The sequence below is a fragment of the Balaenoptera physalus genome, assembly GCF_965194825.1.
Source record: "Balaenoptera physalus genome assembly, chromosome: 1".
In the NCBI taxonomy this organism is placed as follows: Eukaryota; Metazoa; Chordata; class Mammalia; order Artiodactyla; family Balaenopteridae; genus Balaenoptera; species Balaenoptera physalus.
This window is the reverse complement of record NC_138882.1, coordinates 124,862,412-124,886,531: the sequence shown is the minus strand read 5'-3', so window position 1 is coordinate 124,886,531 and position 24,120 is coordinate 124,862,412. Positions and strand designations below refer to the sequence as shown.

Below are 24,120 nucleotides of genomic sequence, written 5' to 3'. Positions count from 1 at the left end.
TAGAGATTCAGGGAAGCCACAGTTTTCCAAGTGAGTAAATCTCTTCTGGTCAAAGCCCATCCCTTAGGCACAGGAAGACTATCATGGTGGCCTTCCTTGCCCTTCTTCTGTAACATAACCTAGCATGATGGAGTTTCTCATTAGGTACACAGCTTATGCACTTGCTATAGGTTCCACATTACACATACATAGAGATTACTATACTAATTACTACAGTGTAGGTCAGAAATCTATTATTTGATTTGACATTCTTCTAATAATTTATTTGTAAATAAACAAGTATCACTTTACCCAACTCATTGAATATTGACAACATACATCTTTGGAAAATGTTTCAGAATACATGAGAATGTAACAACCTGTGAAATTTAAGTTTACTACGTGTGTGTTTTTAAAATTACATATTTGGAAGATATGTATGTTTAGGACATAACCTATCTGTGTATGAATAGATTTGAAGAAATCATGAGAAAAATTGATAGGAAGTTTGCATTTTAGTTGTTTGTTGATATATTTCTTGAATTAGTGTAAAAGATAGATTGTAGAAGATTTATTTATACTTTTAAAAAAAGCATGCATTTACGGCTTCCCCTGGAGGTCCAGTGGTTAAGACTTCACCTTCCAGTGCAAGGGGTGCAGGTTCCATCCCTGGTCGGGCAGCTAAGATCCCACATGCCTAGCGGCCAAAAAACCAAAACATAAAACAGAAGCAGTACTGTAACAAATTCAGTAAAGACTTTTAAAATGGTCCACATAAAAAAAAAAAAAAATCTTAAAAAAACCCCATGCATTTAAAGGTTATTCTTTTGTTTGAAAGTTGTAAATAATAAATGAAGAATGCTTTTTACATGGCCCTAAATCAATCTGTTTCATTTTTCTTTTTCTGAATTTCTGTCATTTAATGGTCCCCTTCTCGGAGCAAAGGAGGACATTTATTCATTACTTTGCCCAAATAATACTACCACACTAGCAGATGGTCACTTTCCAACTGGTTTGTCTTCAAAAAAGAAATTAAAATATTATAGTACCAGAGAGAGAGAGATGTTATAATGTGTCCCTTTTAAATTAACAGGTCGTTCTTTTCAACTATTTTGTAATTATAAAATAGCTCAATGTCACATAAAAGACTAAAAGCTAGAGTAAATGGCATCATGGGAAACTTGAAATAAATACAGGCCTATGTGGTTACAGTCTTATTCTTGAACACACTAGAAATTATGATTTTCTTAAGAAGATACACATTGTATACTATGGTAGCATTTTGGTTCTATTGGATTCTGGTACAATTAATTCATATCAAAAGTTTGCAGTTTTAAAACATATATATACATTCTGAAAGAAGTTGCCTTCCCCCAAAACCATTTAATTAAATCTGTTAGCCTAACAGTGAAATCACATATTTATCTGCTTCTTCCTTTTGCCCATACCTCAGCCCTCTCAAGAAGTGATCTGTTCCTCTGATTGGCTTTGATACTTGAATTATCCCCAGTGTAGGACCAGACTGAAAGTAGCATTGTAGGTTTAGAAATGCAACATATAGATGAATAGATCTGGAGTCAGTGGGATTAGGAAATGTCTGGAGAAAATGAACTGTTCTTAAAACACAGAGTCATTATTGAACAAACTTGGGAAAATTTAAAAATGTTTGAAAATACTAGAATCATTACAGTTGAAAGGAAATCATTTGTTTTGACTTTTCTCTGCCACTAAATTGCCACTAGATATGTATCCAAGGGCAGAGATTTAGGTCTGGTCTATCATTTCTTCATCTAGAACATTAGCCAGTTGGATTAGATAAATCCTAAGGCCATTTTTTAAGCTTTGTAACTAATTGATGGGTGATTCATTACTCAATCCAGAATGAAATATTTAAAATGCATTTGACAAGTGAGCCAGGTATATCTGTAATAGAGTGGGAGTTCTTACAATGACTCTTCTTTATACTTGTAGTAAAAAATCAAGTGTTACAGAAACTAAAATATGGAACAATTAAATTTGATTTCGAGTTCTAATTACTAGCACTGTGAACAAAACAAGTCCTTTAAATATGTTGAGATTTGGTTTCTCGTCTGAACAATGGTAATAATAATACTTCAAGTTGCCTCACTGTGTCTAAAGAGATACCCTGATGTTTACTCTTTTCAAAGAGTGACCGTGTGAATATCCTTATGAGTGCTCTAGTTGGAATGCTTTCTAGCATATTACTTGAGATTCAGATACTGTTGAGGGAGTTATTTCTCAAGTAGTTGGACATCCCTTGTCTCCCTAAGAGTAAAAGCTATGAAACAACCTTCTCTGATTTATACAGAGATGGACTATTAAGTCAGCCTAAGTTCTTAATAGAGGTTTTTGTAGAAAGTTTAAGATCTCTCTTAGCTCCACCCCTTCAAATTCTGCCTTTAACCAGTACAACAGCATCTCTCAGGCTCTAATACTGTGGTGGTTATTACTCCCCCCAGGCCCCAGATCTCATTTCTTTCTATATTTGTGTGAAATATCAGTATACTCAAATTGCATATTATGGATACATAGGTTTATATGCTAAGTGTGAAACTATACATGGTTATGAAGTGGTATGGGGATTGATGGATCCAGGCCACAAAATAATGAGTGATAGAACTTTTCTTTTAGTGGGGTGTGTAAGGCCTTAATTCCTGTGTACTTTACTTAAATAATAACCCCATGTTAATGTTTGCATTTTTCTTATCAAATTACTTCTGTTATTTTCAAGTTGTTACAAATAGCACCGAGTAAGCAAGCGAGCCAGCCGCCTTTGAGATTGTTCTTACTCCTGGTCGTCCGTCCTCCTCTGTTTTCTCTCTTGCTCATCCTTCAGGGTTAAGCTGAGATCTTCTCTCCTACATAACATCATCTTTCATGGTCCGGTTCTCGTTAATCTCCCTTTACTCCCAGTTTTTACCCCACACAGTTTATGCCATATAATTGAATATTTACTTATATATATTTCCTTGAATGGAGCTGTTTCTTTGCTCCCTCAGTAGACCTCAAACTATACAAGATGAAGACACAGACATTGTCTTCATCTTGCCCTAAAGCTGCCTCGGACGGTGCTAAAGCACCTCAGTGGTGGTCAGTGAATACTTGATTGATTCATTAGTTTGTTCCTTTTTCTCATTATCCATTTTCTTTCATTGAGTGTGAAAAGTGCCTAGTGATCTACACTCCCTTTTTTTCCTGAGTCCACCACTTCAACTGACCTTCCTGCTTTTCTGCTATGCCAACATAGATGCACTACGGAAGCCTTTAGGTTATACAGAATTTGCATAATTTATTTTATGATTTTAGATATCTGAGGAGAAATGGGAAGATAGAGAAATGATGATTCATGACATAGTGTTCTAACTAGAAATGAGAAAGTTAGTTCAATATCCAAAAATCAGGTCATTGCTAAGTAGTCAGAGGTGGTTTTTCCGCATAATCCTTGCAGCTTCCAGGGTTTACTGATGTCTACTGTCACTAAGAAACACTGCTTTCCAGCAAACCTGTTGAAGGATTTTGTCATGCCAAAGATACTACTAATAATTAAAATGTACTCTGTAGATTCCGAGCCCTTTTGGTATTCATCAGAGTGAAAGTCATTTTTATCTGAAAAATTACAGTAAAAAAAAAACCTTTTTTTATTTTGCAGTAAAAAAAAACATGCTTTCTGCAAAGCATGTCCAAACAACCAGAGCTGTTTATGTGGATAATGACACAGCAAATGTGAAAGCAGTTTGAAAACTTAGAAACATTGTAAATATACAAGTTAGCTTTCTGGTTAGAAGATACCCCTGAGGGAGATATTAAGTGCCTTTTGTATCCAGGGCATCACAAACTGAAGACTATGGAGCCTGTTCTCATCAGGTGCTCTACTAGCCCCTTTCAACTAGTTCCAGTAGAAACTTTAAATCTAACATATCCATTGTATGTAATGAATCAGTTTCTCTCCATTGTAGCTAGAAGAGCAGAGTTAGAAAAATAGACCCTCAATCATTTTATGTAGAGCTTTATTCTTTTGTGAAATCCTCATTGAGAAAAGCTATAAAATGATCTGTTTTAACCTTCATTTACATAAAACTTTATTTCCCCACAAATATGTTTTTGTGAGCTTTCTCCTTCTACATTATTCTGATTTGACCCAATTGGTTAGTGGTTAAGATGTGTTGACTATACAATGTAGTCCAAATCTGGTTGGCCCTATTTGTTTTCAAAGTTTTAAATGTTGTAGCCGTGTTTTATTGACAGCATTTTTTCTACTTAATTATGTCTTTTGTTGGCAGCTCAAACTGTCTCTATTTACTCTTATTTAGAATGCAGCTGGCAACAGCAGTTGGTTTGTGAAACCAAAGCACACAATTAACTTCCCCAGTTATGGTATGGTGTATTTCATTGGGAGAGTAAGGATTCTATGGGGTATGCTGCTTTAGTCTGAGTAGTTATGCAGTTTATTTTCAGGATGATGTATTTTATGTGAAGAGAACTTAAGCAGAGAATAAAAAAAAGAGTGTAACATTCTAATATTACCTGAATACTAGTTAAAGTACTACAAATGTACTTTAATTTTATTTTTAAGTTAACAGTTGAACCAAGAAAATCAGATACCAATATTCAAAAGTCATATTAACTTTATTGGAGCCAATAGGAATACTTGGGGACCTGTTCTTTTCACATCTATTTGCATGAATAATCAAGGTTTGACTATATTGCTTTGATGTCAGTTTTTGAAGAAACATAAATACCCTCCTCTTATTTTCAAGGACACTTTGTAGTTACTAAGTCTTAAAAAAAATAAGTAAATCCATTTATTTGAAGTAAGATAAAAAATGGGGAGAAAATATTTAAGCAATAAATTTCATAGTATGAGATGACTATGTCCTGGCAACTTACTGGGTTTCTACTGATATTTGAACCAAACTTTGATTCTAGATCTTCTTCCAGATGTCTGCCAGTTCAATTTTATTATTTTTTCCATTTCTAACACTCTACCTGAATTCCCATAATTATTACACTTTCTTTGTTTATTAGTTTTAACTAGTTACTTTCCTTCCTTAGTTGCTTAGGCAAGACACAGGTTTTCTTTGCTTTTTAAAAACTAAGGTACATGGTATTTTTGAGATCAGAATTATAGTAGTAGTGACACAGTACAAAGATTAAAAGAAAAAGTCTTTAGCTTCTATTTTTTATACTCACAACTGTTTTGGATTGTTAAGACACTTTTTCTCTGTTTTCAGATGAAACTGTTTTCTTCATTGTTCATCCCAATTAAACAACCTCATGTTTGTGAATGATTTATTAAAGAATCTTTACACCTTTTTCTTCCTGGAACTGTACGTTGAGAGAATATAGTTTCCTAGAGGCTACTGTGGAATCTTTTTTTACTAACATTTTACCAAACTTTCTACCTGCTCTTCAGTTTACTCCAATAATAATAAAAAAAAAAATTGTACGATTTACTGCCTGATATTTTAATTTTAAATTAAAAATGTGGAAGTTGCTAATACTGTTGAAAGCTAAAATTTATTGAATGCTTTCTGAGTAAACAGGTGTTGAACAGAGCTAAACACTACGTATGCGTTCTTTCATATAATACTCTATAGTCAATATTATTATCTTTATTGCTAGTTAAGTGTGACCAGCTCTAGAGAAACATGGTTTGTGTGTGACCCAATATTGAGTTTAAGTAAATAAAAGAGAAAAGAATGAATATGTACCTTGAATTTTGGAAGTTGTCCTGCTGATGAGGAAGATAATTTTGATTTCAGTGTAGACAAATAACATTAAGAAGTACACTGGTAATTTTACTTTTATACCATTTAGTAGTTGAAGTGAGTAGAGAGCACTTCATGATTGAGTGATCTAACTGAGTATTCCAGAATACACAGCAAAATGAACTCAAGAAATACTTTTGAAAGCAAATTAGAATTATATTAGAAAACAAATGCTTTTAAAAAAATCTAGTTAAGGAAGTCAAAATAATTAATAGAAAACAATGGAAGCAGTGTATGGAATTAGAGACATAAAACTGCCCATTTATTTCAGGATTTTATTTTATAATAATTACTAAAAATGACCAATATACAAAAATAGAAGTAAGGAGGAGAAAGTTAAATAAAACCATTTGATCTGGTGGTACATATTTGGCACTGCTTTTATTGTTTTATTTATAATATTTGGTTTATAAATATTAAATGTAATGTTTTGATGTAAATATTTGTTTTATTAAACCTAATATTTGATCTTTATTATCAAAGGAATTAAAAAATTGATGTTTAACTTTAAAACATTAATGATTACTGGTTCACAAACAGGTCTTCTGACAATAAATCAGTAACAGTAAAAACTTTCTACAAACACAGCTGCTAAAACCTGCCAAGGCGACATGGTCCCATTACTTATCTAAAGCTTGATAGAAATATACTGCTGCTTACTAGTTAATTACTGTCTCCAGATAGAGGAAAGGTCTTGAATTCAGCATTTGTATGGTCGCATGGCCCTGTTCAGTCAGGCTCAATGCATGTTACATGATTGCCTGAGAGGAATAGAAAAGCTACTTTCTCAGTCTCTGACCAGAATGCACGATGAGGCTTGGTGTCAAAGGGGGCAAGATGGGGATCACAGCAATTATGGCAAAGGCAAAGTAGTTTCCTTGACAACCAGATTGAGGATTCATTGTGATTTATTATTTACTACTTCAAAACCTCATTCTGTGATTTAATTAAGCACTGGGATTTCCATAAATTCTGTTTTTTTACCCCCAAATTTGAATACCCTATTAACTGTTGTTAAAATATACACTGAAACAGTCCCAAACTGATGTTACTTGAAAACAGGGACAAATTAGGCTTACCCTATAGCTTTGTGAATTTCTAGGCAGGTCACTTAGATAACAGTTAACTGAAAGTAAAAGGATCTTGTGTTGGGTGATGTTGTTAATCAACACTAACTAAAAACTTAATAATGACGCCCCTGCGGATCTTGAAAGGAGCGTGTTTGCAACAAGTGGATTTTACCTTTTTTGTTGAAAGCGGTTTAAAATAGTTTGTACGTGATTTGTATTTCGTGTATCATTTTAGATGTAAAATACACATGTTATTTCTTTGCAATTACCTACATAATTACATACTTTTTATATTGCCCAAGTTACAGTCTTTTAAATTTGGTAGTAATCAGGTACTTCTTTGCTAGAAAGCAAAAGTTCAGCTTCTTAGAGGAAATTAACCATCAGATAAGTTTGTATTTCCTCTGTTTTCTCTTCCCAAATACTCCTCAGATACTTATTACCTTTGCATATGAAGCCCTAAGTTGACTAGTTATTCTGCATTATTAGTAATCAATGTGATAAGCTTTTTAAAATCTGGTTTTTATTTGAACAACAAAACCTGCCAAATAAGGATAATTTTAAAACTTACTGAATTCCTATTCAAAATGAAATATTTGCATATACTCTTTTTAATTAAAATAGCATCTGCTTAGCTCATTTACATTCTTTCTGTCAGAATTTCTGCCTGAGGATTCCATATATAATTAATGTAAGAAAAACAACACAGTAATCCCTTGGTGGAAAACTGGTAATGGATTAAAAGACCATAGCTCTGAAATTCCAGGAATGTGACACACTTTCTCAGAAAGATACACTTAGTCCTGAAGTCTAGAGATACTGAAAATTGCCCCCTACTCTAATTAGCCAAAGATAGACATTCTGAGTATATGTTTTATATGTTTAATAGGGATTATTATATGTAAATTTATAACTGGTATTAAATATGAGAGGAGAATCATTACTTTATCCAGAATAGTTGAGTGTCCATTGGAAGCTTTAGATTTCTTACTGAACCAATTGATAGAGTACAAAATGCATATTGAGAATGTGCAGAACAGTTGCCTAGGCAGTGTGACCAGTGTCTTAGAATATGGTGTCTAACGCTAGTTCAGGAACCTCTGGGAATTCACATAACGATCCTGGGCCCCTATTTCTTTATTTAAGGATTTGGACTAGATTGGTGCTTTTCAAATTGTAGAGTACCACCCATTATCAATTTGTGAAGATAGTATTTAGTGGGTTATGATCAGCACTTAAGGAGAATAGCAAATGGAGGACATTATATATAAGGATAGTTTTTCATGAAATTTGTATTAACTATATGTGAACCCAATAAGTATATTGTTTTGATATAGAGTATCATGCCCGTGGGCATAGTTTACGTGTGTGTGTGCGTGTGTATGTGCGCGTGTGTGCGTGTGTTTGTGTAAAGAAATACTGGATGGTTCATCCTAAAAGTCTCTCCCAGTTACAACGCCCCCACATGAAATTTTAAATGTTTAAATTTCTCTTAGATTGCAATTTTTTAAAAAAATAGAACTTATCACTTGCAGATACTTTTAGGAATGCAAAGATAAATAAGGAAGATGCAAGTCTCGATATTCTAAGAGAAATAGTACCTATATAAACTGTAATTATTCCTAATTACTAAATGTGATAATTTAGGCCTTTCTAAAAACTGTGAGAGCATAGAGAGCAAGTGATTAGTTCTGATCGTCAAGTTCAGAAAATACCCCATGATGTTAGAATATATCCTTGAAAGATGAGTATGATTTTATTCATTTGGGGTAGAGAATTGAAAGAGATGAGTCTGGAAACTTTGAATGTGACTAGTCAAGAGGTCTTGCCTGCCGTACTTGGGCATCTGGAGTTTACTGTGAAGAACTGGGAGAGCTGTCAAACCTATTAAACCTGCTAGAATTAGATTGGTTTTTAGAAGGGTAAAGGTGGCAGAGTGGTTGTTGAACTGAAGTAGAGAATGACTCAAAGTACGAAGATGATGAGTGATGAGAGAATTTCAGAAGAGACATTCATGAAATGATGAGGGTGGAGTCTGTAAACAGTGAGTCAGAAAGTCCTCTTTTGATAAACAGTAAAATAAAAATTAGTTTTACAGCCTTTATGTACACATTAATTGAATTTTACTGAGTTTCTGAGTACATTGAGTTTTATTTTAGTGTTTTAGAAATACTGAGCAGTTTTTGATACCTTTGCAAAATACCCAAGTAAACTTATGTGAAATGTTAAAAGACTGAAATGAGGCTAGCTTTGTTGATTAAACAGAAGCTATAGTGAAAAGAAATGTTTTGATAGGATGCTTTCAACTATGCCTTCCATATATTGCAGTTTCGTTTAAAAAAATGAAAGTTCTTACAATTAAAAATAGTAATAGGTTAAAAAGTGAACTTGATGTGGTCTTTCTGTCATTTCACTTCTGATCAGATCCTTACCTATTTTGGTTGGTGTAATCTTGATATTGGAGATTTTAAAACATTGCCTTTCCTGAGGAACCTTCCTGGACACCGCCCTGTTGAGAGTGCTTTCTATCTTTTGTGAAATCATTCACCTTTCACTGTATGAGGTGCTCTGTGTCATACTTTTAAGACCGAAGTTCTTAAAAGTAGAAATGGAAGAATTTATTTTTAGTATACTGTGTCTTGTTTATTTAGCACATGGTGACCACTCAATAAATGTTTCAGTGATGTATATAAGTGACCAAAAAACTGAAATACAGTCAAAGCAGGGAAATTCATAGAAAACTGAGTTTAAAAGATTAAAAATGGAATTATTGCAAGAAATTAAAATTTGATCTAATAGCATTTAGACATAGGTTATGTTTGCATGTTAACATATACAATATTTATTAAGTACCCACCTTATTGGGTGCTGTAATTATGGTTGTGAACAGAATAGAAACTATCTATACCCTCATACAGACTTTTCCATCTTTAATCAGAAAGCATGTGAATTCAAATTATAGTATAATGGATGCTGGGAAGATATCATGAAGAAATTCCTAATTATATCTGAAAAGGTAGTGGAGCTGCTATTAAAGATAGTTATATAATTTCTGTTACTGAAGTTACTGGCGTTAGATTTTTTTTTTTTAATTTAATTAATTAATTAATTTATTTTTGGCTGTGTTGGGTCTTCGTTTCTGTGCCTGGGCTTTCTCTAGTTGCGGCGAGCGGGGCCACTCTTCATCGCAGTGCGCGGGCCTCTCACTGTCGTGGCCTCTCTTGCTGCGGAGCACGGGCTCCAGACACGCAGGCTCAGTAGTTGTGGCTCACGGGCCCAGTTGCTCTGTGGCATGTGGGATCTTCCCGGACCAGAGCTCAAACCCATGTCCCCTGCACTGGCAGGCAGATTCTCAACCACTGCGCCACCAGGGAAGCCCGGCGTTAGATTTTTGCCATCATGGTATCCCATTTTTGCAAATCATATAACATTTAACACATACTGAGTGTGAAAAAGTGAATGGTGAGAATATTTGGATATTTGATTATTTTGGTTCAGGTAAAATTGTTAGTGAAATATAGGAGATTAAGGTATAGGGGTCTAGGAAAGATGACAACCCCTACCTAAAAATATAAGCGGTTGTTTTCCAGCTCCAGAAAGGACACTCTGCTGTGTTCTGTATGGCTTAAGAAAACAGTCTGTGGCTCCTTATGTAGAACGATCTCTCTTTTTCCAATTTCCAGAGGGCACATCCATACAGACTTCCAATATACACTTATTACAAAGTAATGTGTGGCCAAGCACGTTTCCTCAGACATAATGAAATGGAATTTTGGTAAGAGGATTAATTTATTCAACAAACTGCCTTTGTGCTGGACACTGAAAGCAAGGGTGAACAAGGCAATAGACCAGGACACAGAACCTTTTAGTCTATTTCTTTTGAATCCTACAGAGGTTTCTTACAGTCTTCCATCATTTGGTTTGGGTAATAAAAAATGTTGACATCTGAATGCTCAGAAAAAATTGTAATAATGTTACATGTAATGAAGTTTTCATCATTAAAATGTTTGTTACTAACCTTTGGCTGACTTTGAAATTTTGCCTATCAGATTTCCAAATAAAATTTTGACTTGTGTTAACACACGAAAGTGTTACTAGGTGAGGGAATTACATATTCAAACATAGTTTACAAAACAAGTTTAATGTAACCTCTGGAAAATCTATGCAAAATTTATTAGTGTGTCACTTTAATGTGCATTTGATGGGTTTATTTTAAATGCCTAGGAAAGGTTTTGAGGGATTTCTTAGAATTGCAGTGATGCCCATGGTAAAATAGGCTAAAAAGGTGCTGACGTGAAGTGGTCTCGAAGCTCAAAAATATAACTACTGATAGGACTTGACAAAGGTACCATGGTATAGTGAGAGGAGCATTAAGGCCAGTCTTCATATTCCTTTTGTAGTAATGTGACCTTGGATAAATACCCCCGAGCCTCCATTTTCTGAGCTGTAAAATTAACATGACATATGTATCAAGTGCTTACCATAACCAGGCATTGTGCTAGATGCTTGGGATAAAAACAGGAATAAGTATCCATTCCTGCCTTCAAGGAATATTTAGTCTTAAAAGGAGACATATAAACGGATAAGTTTGAAACCATGTGATAGTGCAGAGAGTGTCCATGGACGTATTGTCAGAATTACGACACAGTTCAGGGGGTGAGGTGGGGTAGCTTCAGAGAAAACTCATCCGAGGAGGTTTTTCCTGTTTCTAATCTTAAAAAGGGATGTAAGAATCCACTAAACAGCCAGGATTCTGTGGATTCAGCTAAATCATAGTGATAATTGAGATAATGTACACTGTGTCTAGAATATTATAAATCCTTGCAAGTTATGGTCCCTTTTCCTGACCTATTTACTAGTGTAGTACTGTGCCTGCACACACACACACACACACACACACACACACACACACACACACACAGTTGGCAAATGAACTTTGTGCCCTCAAAGAACGTATAGGAGAGACAGATGGGAACAACAGGGACTAGCTTATTTCTCACTACCTATAATTATTATTTCATAATCTGAAAATTATCTACATATAATGAGTTATTCAATTATATCTGGTTTATAATTTAACCAATTAGGCTGTTTCCTTAGTTTACCGAAGATGGAACCCAGAGCTTATGACCAGGTGTCAAATGCAACACTTTTTAAGAAAAGTATGTTGACAAAATTGAGTACTTTACCTTGTCAGGCACTCTTCTGAATACTTTACATGTAGTTACTTATTTAATCCTCACAAAACCCTGTGAGACATAGGAGCTATTATCCCAATTTTACAGAGAAGGAAACTGAAATACAGAGTTTTACCAAATCACCTGTGGTTAAGAAGTTCCTAGAAATGAGACTTCTTGTTCCAGAAGACTAAGACTTTCAAGATATATGTGCAGCCTCCCAACAACTAGGTTTTAAAGCACACAGGAAGCAAGCAAATTAGCCAGCCTATGGGATATGTAAGTGGGTACTTTTCTACAAGTGAATGTGGTTGACAAGCTTACAGAATACTGTTGCAGAGTAGAGAAGACACTGGAAGTCAGAAGTGCACATCACCAGGGAGATGGAGAACATCTCTCTAAAGGGCAGGAGTGGTTCTTTGTCTCCGCATTCTTGGGGCATCCTTTGGAATCTGGATGTGCTGGCTCTACTGTTTGCCTTTTCAGTAAGACTCAGTGTACATGAGTGGTGCATGTGGGACACTGTGATAACCAGTGACCCCTCCTTTAATGCTCTTCTCCTTTGACAATACATTACTTTTCTTTGAAAAACCTAACATTTGTTAGCGTGATTTGGACAGTCTTATGCACATAATTTGTATAAGTGCAAAAGTATCATCCTGTCTTGAATCAAGTCTGGTTTTTGTTAGTTTCATGATAGTTTTATGCTGTATCTTCTGCTAGGGAAGGTTTTAAGAGAAGGGAGCTTTTGAGCCCTTAAATGAGAGGGAGGCCCTGAAGCTGAGCATATAGGAGAGAATTCTAAGTGGGGAGAATGGCATGCAGAAAGTTGCAAAAGCAGGTACACATGTACTATATTTTAGATTACGAATAAATGATTGACTCAATTCCATAGTGTAAGCAGATTAAGTATACATTTTAATAAATTGTATGAAAAAATAAGTTATTGGAATTTCCTACATAACACCTTGATGTCACAGGTATCATTTGCTTCTTTCTTTTATATAAATAGTTAATTCCATAAAAATAGATGGCTCACTCACCTTTCAACATGTAAGGGTTAACACAAACAATAGCAAAGTGGCCACCGTGGGATGTGCTGGTAAGAAGCCTGGATTGAGTTGGGGGAAATTTGGAGCAAATAGCAAGAAGGTCATTATGAGTTGGAAGAGGTGGGGAGTAGGAAAAACTCATGTAATCTATAGGAGACAGGCCTTGCTTTAGCAAAATATTTCTTTCCTTATTGAATCAGTGTGTTTGGGCACAGACCACCCCAGGAAAATGGATCTCAGATGCAATGGGGGAGTTGATGTAAGGAGTAGGGATATATCCAGTCTTTGGGAAGAACCACCATGTCCACATAGGCATCTGGTGTGCAGAGTCCGGTAGCTCGGAACCAGGAAGGTCTAGGAAACACTTTGATTCTCAGGGTGAGAGATGGTATATTTTCAGATCATTCCCCCAAAAGGGGAATAGGATTTCATTATCCTACTTGGAAGAGTGCCGTTTTGTTCACTTGCTCACTTTAACCCAAGTTCTGCTTCTTGGTACCTCAGTTTGGATGGCCAGTTTTCATCACCTCCCCAATTGCTGAGCCCAGTTGGTTTTGACGAGCTGGTCACTGTTATCCCAAAAAAAGGGTTTCTGCTTCCTGGGTCTCTTTTGTCCCCTATATATTCATGTATATCTTGTTTTGCATAATTCTATAAGAATGCATTCCCAAATCACTAAATATTATTTATTAAACTATTATTTATAATATTTATTATTACTTATCATTTATAATATGGTTTATTAGGATTGTATCATTCTATTTTATCAATGTACTTTTGAGCCATTTTACTATTTTGATTCTTTAGTTTGTCTCAAACTTATCATTATGAATGTCTTTTTATCTAAATCTGTCAAATGTTGGATTCTTTTCAGAACATATATATATATATATTTTAATTTATTTTATTTTATTTTATTATTATTTTTTTATTTTTGGCTGTGTTGGGTCTTCGTCGCTGCGCACAGGCTTTCTCTAGTTTCAGTGAGCGGGGGCTACTCTTCGTTGCGGTGCACGGGCTTCTCATTGCGATGGCTTCTCTTGCTGCAGAGCACGGGCTCTAGGCGTGCAGGCTTCAGTAGTTGCAGCACGCAGGCTCAGTAGTTGTGGTTCGTGGGCTCTAGAGCACAGGCTCAGTAGTTGTGGCACATGGGCTTAGTTGCTCCGTGGCATGCGGGATCTTCACGGACCAGGGCTTGAACCCGTGTTCCCTGCATTGGCAGGCGGATTCTTAACCACTGCGCCACCAGGGAAGCCCCAGAACGTATATTTACAAAAGAAATTTGGTAAGAGTCCTTTCAGAAATATTGTATCAGTTTGTAATCTTAGAAATGTATGAGGCTGTGTGTTTTACAATACTCAAACAAATAGATATTTGGTAATTTGATAGGAGAAAATTTCATCATATTTTAATTTTTTGCTTCCTTTTGCTCTTACCAATTAAATTGAGCATTGTATATGTTTATTTGTTACTTATGTTTATTTCTTTTTCCTTTTTTTTTTTTCTTCACCTACTTTGAAATTGATACTCATGATTTGTGAGTACATCTTATATAAAGTATTTAAACTTTGTGGTATTTGTTTAGACAGTTTATCTTGGGAGATGTAATTTTCTGAAACATGCCTGTTGTCATTATAAATCAGATTCACCTAAACTTACTCTCATTTTCTGATAAGAAGCACTTGTTTTTGAGACTCTTATCAAGCCTTTCTTCTTTTTTTATAGCAAGGGAGCTTTTTTATCTGGCAACATTCAGCTTCATAAGGGTGAAATTTAAAGTATTTGAGGTTGTAAAGGAAAATAAACATTTAAAGCAGCGGTGCCCAACCTTTTTGTCACCAGGGACCGGTTTCGTGGAAGACAGTTTTTCCACGGACGGGGTTGGGGGGGGGATGGTTCAGGAGATAATGAGAGCGATGGGGAGTGGCAGTTTATGAAGCTTTGCTCGCTCGCTGCTCACCTCCTGCTGTGTGGCCCGATTCGATTCCTAAAATGTACCGGTCCACAGCCCAGGGGTTGGGGAGACCTGATGTAAAGTAGAGGGAAGGGACATTAGAGTAGTACACTGAGACATAGCAACACGGGCTGAAACAGGGTTCCTAAGAGCCGTTTTTCCTTACAATTCCTTATAATTCATTAGAATGTCTGAATCCAGAAGTTGGAACTGCTCTGTTGCCTCTGCGCTGTTGGTACCTATACAAGGCAAGCATGAAAGATGACACTGGGCTGTGTATGTAAGGGCAGGGTCTATGCACTTGGACCTGCTACCGTGCTTTTTCTTGTTCTCTTGATGTTCAACTTGGCAGTTAAATAAATACAAGAAAGGATAAAATTTTAACTGCTGGCAAGTCGTACTGTTTGTTCTTTAAGAAGGCAACATTTTCGCTGTGCAATGTCAGATTAAACTTATCCCTCCCACCTCCACCTCCCTCCCTGATGCTCTGGCGACACAGATTTGAGAACAGCTTGAGTGTGTTCTTTAAAACCTCACCTTTTCATCAAAAATTGAACAAACCTCAACATCACAATGCAAAAATAATAACACCGAAACCACCCATGAAATAAAGGTTATTATATTGTCTTTTAAGGAATTATATGATAACCTTCATACCATTTGGGGAAGCAGTTTCTGTTTTCACTCAGTATCACAGTAGAATACTTCTAGAAGTCATCTCTTTTGTCAGGGAGAACTTTTATCATTGAGTGGGCTTTCTGTAGTTTGTGAAAGTGGTGGAGTTGCCTCCAACTTGAGAATTTCAAGTTTCTTCTCTCCTTTTTTTTTTGTTTGTTTTTGGGAATTATGAGTTTCTGTGGCTTATCTCAGAATAGTCTGGTGGAGAAATTAGAATGTGCTAAGGACACAAATACAAGTGGATGAATGAATGAGCAATAAATGTGTTTAGGTGGGGCTACCAAAGATGTTAGTAAGAGATAACTTTGAAATGCTATTTTCCATTTGGAGGTGGTTTTGATTATTTTGAGTTTGCATTTTGAATTGAAGTTCACAAAAATGGGTTCACGACTGCATTTGGTTTCATTTATTTTGCAGTTTTTTAATTGGTCCAGGAGCATTGAAAAATGTAACAGCACAGTAGTACAGTGTTCACTGGAGTAAATCTTTTAATTTTTGTTTTATAGATCTTATTACCCACTTGGTTAGTTACTCCAATAGTTCTGTATATCTTTTAGAAATTTATCTTTACAACTTGTTCATGAGATAAAAAATAGCCTTTATTTATAAAGAAAGAGTTACATCTTAGTAGTTACAGTCTAGTTTGGGGTTTCAGAAATTCCATGTATGTAGTATAATTTATTTTTTTAATTTATTATTTTTTTAAGTTTTTTTTTATGTGGACCATTTTTAAAGTCTTTATTGAATTTGTTACAATATTGCTTCTGTTTTATGTTTTGGTTTTTTGGCCACGAAGCATGTGGGATCTTAGCTCCCCAACCAGGGATCAAACCCGCACCTCCTGTATTGGAAGGTGCAGTCTTAACCACTGGACCGCCAGGGAAGTTCCTGTGGTATAATTTAGAATAAAATTTTAAGCATCATTTTTGGGAAAAGGGAGGAAACTAAATAAGTCAACTTTGGTCTCATGAGTTATTTTTTTGAGATGGGAAAGGACCTCAGTAAGAATTTCTCTTTCTAGAACCCTATTGGAAGATGCCTTCTCACTTCTAGCAGAAAAGCATTTGTGTCATCTTCGATAGTATTAGTGTGTTCAGTTAAATAATTTTTCTTTTAAAAAGCCCTAACTTCCTAAAGTCCTTTGAGGTTTTAGGGAAAGAGTGCCTTTTATGGCATGTAGGAAGAAAGACATGAAATTTCTCCCTTCTTCGGTGGGGAAAAGGTTAAATGCCTGACGTGTTTTAAGTGATCGAAGTGTTAGTGGTTAGTGTGGGTAACAGTTTGTGAAAAGTCAAGATAAGAGTTGAGACTGGTTTCAGGCTGTGCTAATCTTTCCTACCTGAAGTGAGAAATAAATACCTTATGGGAATGTATGTGGAGATAAAATGCCTTTCCCTTCTAGGACACTTGTTTGAGTCAGCAGTTGAATGTGATTACCTTTGGATTCCTGTTTGGGAAAGAGAGAAATGAGTGGGTGGTTTCCTGCAGTTTCTGTGTAGTTAAATAAGTTTTAGAATTGGTATTAATTGGCCCCCTTATAGATGCCTTTAATGAGGAAGCCGTTGTAACACTGGTAAATTAACATCTTTAGAGTTCATTGTTACCAAATAAAAGTTAATTGACATGGAAGTCTTATATACATTGTTGTCCCTCTTGTGATTCAATTTAAATGTACCTTTTAAAAAATGAAGTTATGGTTAATAGTTTTTTGGGAGTTTGGGTTTTTTTTTTTCATATTGTTTATGTTTGAATACAAGATACTAACAAAAAGACTTAGAATCTGAATTTTGACTTTCTGATCTGGGAGACCTGCCTGGGGAATACTTTAAATGAGGTCTCCACTCCTAGGTAGTTGTATTCATCAGACTAATACCGTGACAAGAAAGGAATAGAATCCTTTAGCCGGTATGGCTTGGGGTGAGCCACTGGATGAAGGAACGACACATGTTTTTGTGTTGTTGCTTTGTTTAACCGCTTTTAAGAACATATGTTCTGAGGTTGGATGGGTGAGGGGAGGTAATGGAATTTCTGATAACAGGAAGGGTAATAAAAAAATAATAATAAAGTTGCTAGAAGATTATAGTAAATAATCAATGTGGAAGTAGAAATAAACTGTTGTGCCAGAAGAGACGATGAAATTATTTTCTTACTTATTCTGTGATTATTCGCTAGTTTTTTGTTGTTGTTGTCAGTGAATACTTTATACAGAATTACTTATGAATTTTGATTTGATAGTGCAATGTAAATGACTTGAGAAATTGTATTTCCGATAGTAACTTCTTAATGTTAAACTGGTTTTAACTAGTTATTAAAAATAATAAATATTAATACTAAATATTAAATAAATAATAAATATTTATTAAATAAATAAAAAATAAATATTAAGTGTTTACTATTTCCTTGAGGGAAGAAAAAGGGGAGTGGTAAAGTTGCTATTCTGGTTTTTGTGATGCTTTTACATGACCAATGACCACAACTCCTGGATGATTTTTAACTAGCAGGTGGTCAGTCTTTTAAGGGTGCATTTCATAGTTGAGTCCCACTGATTTGGAGACTCTGGTGAAGATGTCATCTTTGTTACATTTATATATATATTTTTATCTCCTGACATAAAATGTTTTAAATACAACATTTCCTGATAATGTACATAGCTGAAACTTCAAAACTAGAAACTTTAAAACTAACATATATAAAAAGATAAAATTGTGGTGTGTGTGTTTTCTCCCCCTCTATAAAAACATCTTCATTTTATGTTCTTAGGTATATTTGACAACTTTTTGTACAAGGAATTAAGGTATAAAATAATGCATAAAATAAAATTAAGCAAAAGGTGATTGCTGCCTATGTACCATGCACTGTGTTGGAAACTAAGGATACAAAAATAAATAAGCTTCACTTCTTTGTATTCAGCAGCTCAGCGTTCAGTAGGAGAGGCATATAAGTAAAGAACATGTTGCCTGCTCTGATAGTGGAGCTTATAATTGTTCGTGCACTCATTTCATTCCTACACCTATTGTTTTAACATGTCTTTATTTTATGTCCACTATAAAGAGACCACTGTAAACTGACTCTATCAGGCTTGGCATTGTAATGGTGGATGATATCTTTCCTCAAGGAGAACTCACTCCCTATGGAAGCTACCCAGACACTGGGATCATTGTCATTTTTTTCACTGTTATATCCCAAGTGTGTGGAAGAGTGCTAGGCACATAGTAGGCGCTCATAAATATTTATTGGAAGAAAGAAAATAGATGACCCAAACCTGAGCTCAGGTTCTTCATTCCCCATTGTTAGGGAAGCTTTGAACTGGATTTTGGAGAATAATTGTTTACTAAGAGAAAAACGAGTAGAACATCCTGTGCAGAGGGCATAGGCACTGAGTAGTAAGGGTAATATTGAGGCTTAATACAAAATTCACTAATATTTAAAAGTAGATCAGAATGAAAGTGTTATATGTTTGTGAACTTTCAAGAAGTTATAGCTAGCTATATGCTGAGACTATTAAAAGCGTCTGTCTGTGGCATATATTATTCTTAATAGACATGCTTACCAGGAATTTTTCTTTTAAAGTTCAGTATTAAACTGAGAGTAATTTATAACTTTTAAATTGCTATATTTTAATGGCACTTGTGAATTATTAATCAGTGCCAGATAATTTACAGGTTTTTAAGTGGGAGACATCAGTTTCTTTCTAATAAGGAATTTAATCTCCAAATGTTTTGAAGGACTTATAATGCATACTTTCTCCTTAAAATATTGAGAGGCTTTTCAGGAGTAGTCATATTTGAACCTAATAGCTGATGGCATTCTTGCAGTATATTTTTACGTTTTGAGTGTCCAAAGTGTCCAGAATTTTGTTCCTTTTAACAAATCACAGAGGTAAAGTTTTTTCCCTTGCTGTTTATATAATTGGATTTAATTATGTATTAATTTTTTATTATGTATTTATTAGGAGTTTTTGTGTATTCCAATGTAAATCTTAGTATTTTGTGTATAAATTGATCTTACTTGAAACTGTAAACATTCTTCTAAAAATTTTTTTGTTTGAAGTGCTTCATAATTTAAAATATACCCAAAATAGAAAAAAATGTTTTGTAAACCAGAAAGACACAAGAAGCTAAGGCATGTCACACATATGTGGTGAGTTGACTATTTTGTAGTTACATGACCTTAAATTGTTTGAACACTTTCTTTTGCAAGAACTTTATATTTTTGTAAGGATTTGATTTGTGTTTCATGCTAACCAAGTTTACTTAACACACAGATTGCTACATTTTCAAGGCCAGGGTGCTGGAAAATGACATTGCATTCCTTTATTTTCTTTGTTCTTGGCATGAACACAAGTTCAAAGGTGAAAGTAGTTGTTTTTACTGTGCACATGCCATGGTTTAGGCTCCTCACATAATACTGACAGGTTAAAGAATTATATGTTAATGAACACAAAAAATTAGATATTTTAGAGTTTGATTGATAAAACTATTTCTTAAAATGGACTAATAGAGTAAAACAATAGAGTGACATTCTGCAAACTTACATGGAATGAGTTTTTAACATACTGCCTTTTAGTATACAAAGGTAAGTTTTATTATACATCCTTGATTTTAAAAATTTTGTTATAATAACCTCATGAATATGCAGAGATAAATTGAAAACGTTGAACTACTAGTGAAATAATTTATCTTTTAGGTTTACTTTGAACACTGACTTTTCACCTAAATTAAAATGAAATGGAAATAAGTTTTCTGGCAGCTTCTAAACTAGAGTTCAGCCTGGTGGAAATCATGCTCCACTCCTCATTAAGTATTTTTCTTATTTCCCTTTTAGGAAGAAATCTTATTAGCATATATAAACAGGAATAAATCAGAGATTTCATATTCCATCACTGGTAATAGACGATGGTCTGAGTTAATGTTTCTGTCGAGCTTGAAGTCACAGCCTCAGTCCCATAGAGGACCATGATAATCAAAAGGAGTGGTGCTTACTGGGACCCTAGCTGGCATAAGCAGGGCATACATGACAGGGTTCAGTTCAAAGTAATTAAGGAAAACAGTACCAGAAAAGTTGAAGTTTTTATATTATAGCTTAATAAGTCTTTTATTGGAATGTATGATTTTACAGAAATGTCCAAAGAGCAGACTGAGGGAGACAATGTTAGAAAAGCAAAATGTTCCTAATCAAGAGTTTGAAGTCCACCACAGGCATAAGCTTATAGCAGTATAGTATTTATTGCCAGAGTAGCATATTTTCTTACCAAAATGCTCATAAATGATGCGAAATCCAATGTTAGAATTCCAATTCTGGTCTTACAAATGCCCATCTCATAGCAGTACATCTGTTTATTAGGAGTTATTCCCTGAATGTGAAAGATTTCAGTCCTAAGTCACTGCACCTGTTGACAGGAGGTGTTTATTCCAATCACTAGCCTAAAGCACAGTTATTGCTTGACATTTTATAGCTTGGGAGGGAAAAAGTGTCTTCAAAGTCATTTGTTCAGAATGGAGAAAATGGAGCAAAACAGTTCTTTTTACTCTAAGCACCACTATTTGGCAGTGTTCACATTTGCACAGCAGAAAGCTGCAATATTGATTTTTTTGCTCACAGAGCCTCCCACAAGTTTTTTCTTCGATGTCAGATGGATTGGATTACACTTTGCTTGTTGGGATGCTTTTTTTTTTCTTTGTTGAAACAGAAATATATTGAAAGTACAGCTTAGAATAAATGTCATAGTAATAGTGTGATTAAAGAGCTTTAATTTGGGCATTTCTTTATGTTGATTATGTTGACTGAGCAATTTCATTGACTACTTGACCATCAGACAACTGTTTCCTTTCTTGCCCTTGTTCCTCTAGGACTAGAGGCACCCAGTACACCCCAACTATGTTCTGTACAACAGGGGTCCCCAACCTGCTGCTAAGTGTCATTATCATTTGGAGAGGCATTAAAGTAACATTGAAAAACATGAGTTTGGGAGCTGAAGTATTAGGTTTCAAACCTTGATTTCATTCTTATTGGATGTGTGATTTTGGAAAACATAATTTTTCTGTGCTTCAATTTCTTCCTTTGTAAAATAGTGATAATAATAATACCTATCTCATATGGTTGTTATGAGGATTTGTAGTCAGTATATATTTGTAAAGTCCTCAGAGGGACTTCTAGTGATGATGGGGTGAAGAGGGTGACAAATCCTCTTCCCCCAAACAACTATAAAACTAAACAAAATTGTCAACAACCACCGTTTTAGGGCTCTGGAAATTAACCAGAGCCAAATAAGAAATTGGGAAGGATTTCTTGAAAAAAAAGCTGATGGAACTTTTGGTGCACATAGTTCAAGTTTAAAGTCTTCTAGCCTGGGGCTGCTCCTCCCCCAACCCTGCACTCTGGCTATGTCATTGTGGTTAGTTTTGTCAGAGCAAGGCTGGCCTTGAAAATCTGTGACTGAGCTGCCAGGAAGAGTTGGCTTGATTTAGAGTAGAGTGTGGAAACCCATGCCCAGCAGTGTTGTCAGTAAAAGTGGTAAACACTGGAAAACAGATGGGGAAAACCCCTAGCTCTTGCTAACCTGAGGTTGTGGTCCCAGGTGGGGAGACTGAGTGCCAGTCTGAAACATAACCAGGAAACCTTGGAAATGAAAGAGCCAAACCTTGGAAATGAAAGAGCCAAACGTTCTCTGCGTTTTTGACTGACTGAGAAGCTACACACAGAGCAGAGGAGATGCGAGGGGACGTGGCAGAAAAATAACCAAGGCTGACTTGAAAACTGCTTGAACTTTGAACTCTCCCTAACATACAGATCAATCAGCAGAGAGTGGAGACCTTATTATGGGTTCATGGTTTTTGTGCAAAGTCTTTGCTCAGTCATTGGCTGATCACTAAGCTATGCAGAGACAGGTGTGATCCCAAGAAAGTCAAGCTAGAAAATAAAAATAAGAATTAAAATAACAACGACAATAATGAACAGAGACACACAGCAGCTGCAAAGTACAGGGGAAGACAGAGTCAGCAGACTAAATTCAGTCAGAATGCTGAAAAGAAAATATCACAACAGCAACAGTCCTCAGGGGAAAGGAATCTAGAATAGCTAACAGTATATTATTTTAAATGTCTAGTTTTCAACAACAACAAAAAATTTGCAAGCTAATGCAGAGAAACAGGAAAGTTGACCCATACTTAGGAGAAAAAACATTCAATAGAAACTGCCTCTGTTGTGGGCCTGGATGTTAGATTTAGCAGATAAACATTTCAGAGTGGCCGTTATGAATATGTTCAAAGATTAAAGTAAAACTATATTAGAGAATTAAGAGGAAATATGATGACGACTTAACAAATATGTAATAGAGAAAACCTATTTTAAAGGGCCTTGGAGAAATTCTTGGCATGTCTTATTGTATCAGTGTGTTGCAAATAAATAAATTTTCTTCCCCAAATACAGATATCCTACCTTCATCTGAACCCAGATATTCTGATTCAGTAGGGCTGGATTCAGGTTTGCAGATACATCTTTTAAAAAATACTTACCAGATGACTCTGATGCAAAGTCATATTTGGGAGTCAGTCATATACTCTTAGCAGTGATTTTTTAAAAAGTCCCGAAAAATGTTCAATTAAATAATTAAGGATGAATTCGTGTACAAAGGAAGAAAGTGCAATTAAGAAATGGTACTGATACCTGTGATGATTTCTTCCTGTGACTCAGTATAGTATGTCATTAATGTGATATAAATAAAGGTGTAAATAAGTGTTTTTAGGAATAAGTTTTGTTCTGCCTTTTCATAAGATTTACTTAGGAAAATGTTGAATTTTAAAAATTAATATTAATTGCAATAGTTTTATTTAAGACTTTCCAAACTTCTTTGAAGTTCCATTGCTGGTGGAAGAGTTTGAAGCCATACCCCTTGAAGTTTTCAGGAAAATAGGGGAGAAGTGGCCAAAGAAAGCATAACAATTTACATTTTTCTTAAAAATTTATGCTTTCTGCCATCCGCTGCTGCCATGGCACCCGTGATAAAGCTTGTGGCGAAGGGGGGCAAAAAGAAAGAAGCAGGTCCTGAAGTTTACTCTTGACTGTACCCACCCTGTAGAAGATGGAATCATGGATGCCGCCAATCTTGAGCAGTTTTTTCAGGAGAGAAAGTGAATGGAAAAGCTGGGAATCTTGGTGGAGGTATTGTAACAGTCGAAAGAAGCAAAGCAAGATTACTGTAACTTCTGAGGTGCCTTTTTCCAAAAGGTATTTGAAATATATCACCAAAAATATATTTGAAGAAGAATAATCTACGTGACTGGTTACGCGTAGTTAGTAACAACAAAGAGAGTTACGAATTGCGTTACTTCTAGATTAATCAAGATGAAGAAGAGGAGGAAGATGAGGATTAAAACTCAGTTATCTGGAATATTTTGTATGAGTTCTTGAATAAAACTTAGG

General features: G+C 35.2%; 1 protein-coding gene and 1 pseudogene across 23 annotated transcripts in view; both read left to right on the top strand.

Moving 5' to 3' along the window:
* ADGRL2 (adhesion G protein-coupled receptor L2) overlaps nucleotides 1-24,120 on the top strand; it is a 273,498-nt gene that overhangs the window by 164,168 nt on the left and 85,210 nt on the right. The gene's annotated exons all lie outside the window — the stretch shown is intronic.
* LOC309641382 (large ribosomal subunit protein eL22 pseudogene) overlaps nucleotides 1-24,120 on the top strand; it is a 51,957-nt pseudogene extending 27,837 nt beyond the window's left edge. The window contains exon 1 of the transcript in view: nucleotides 1-24,120. This exon is cut by the window's left edge and continues 27,837 nt beyond it. The product of the transcript in view is annotated as a large ribosomal subunit protein eL22 pseudogene (transcript).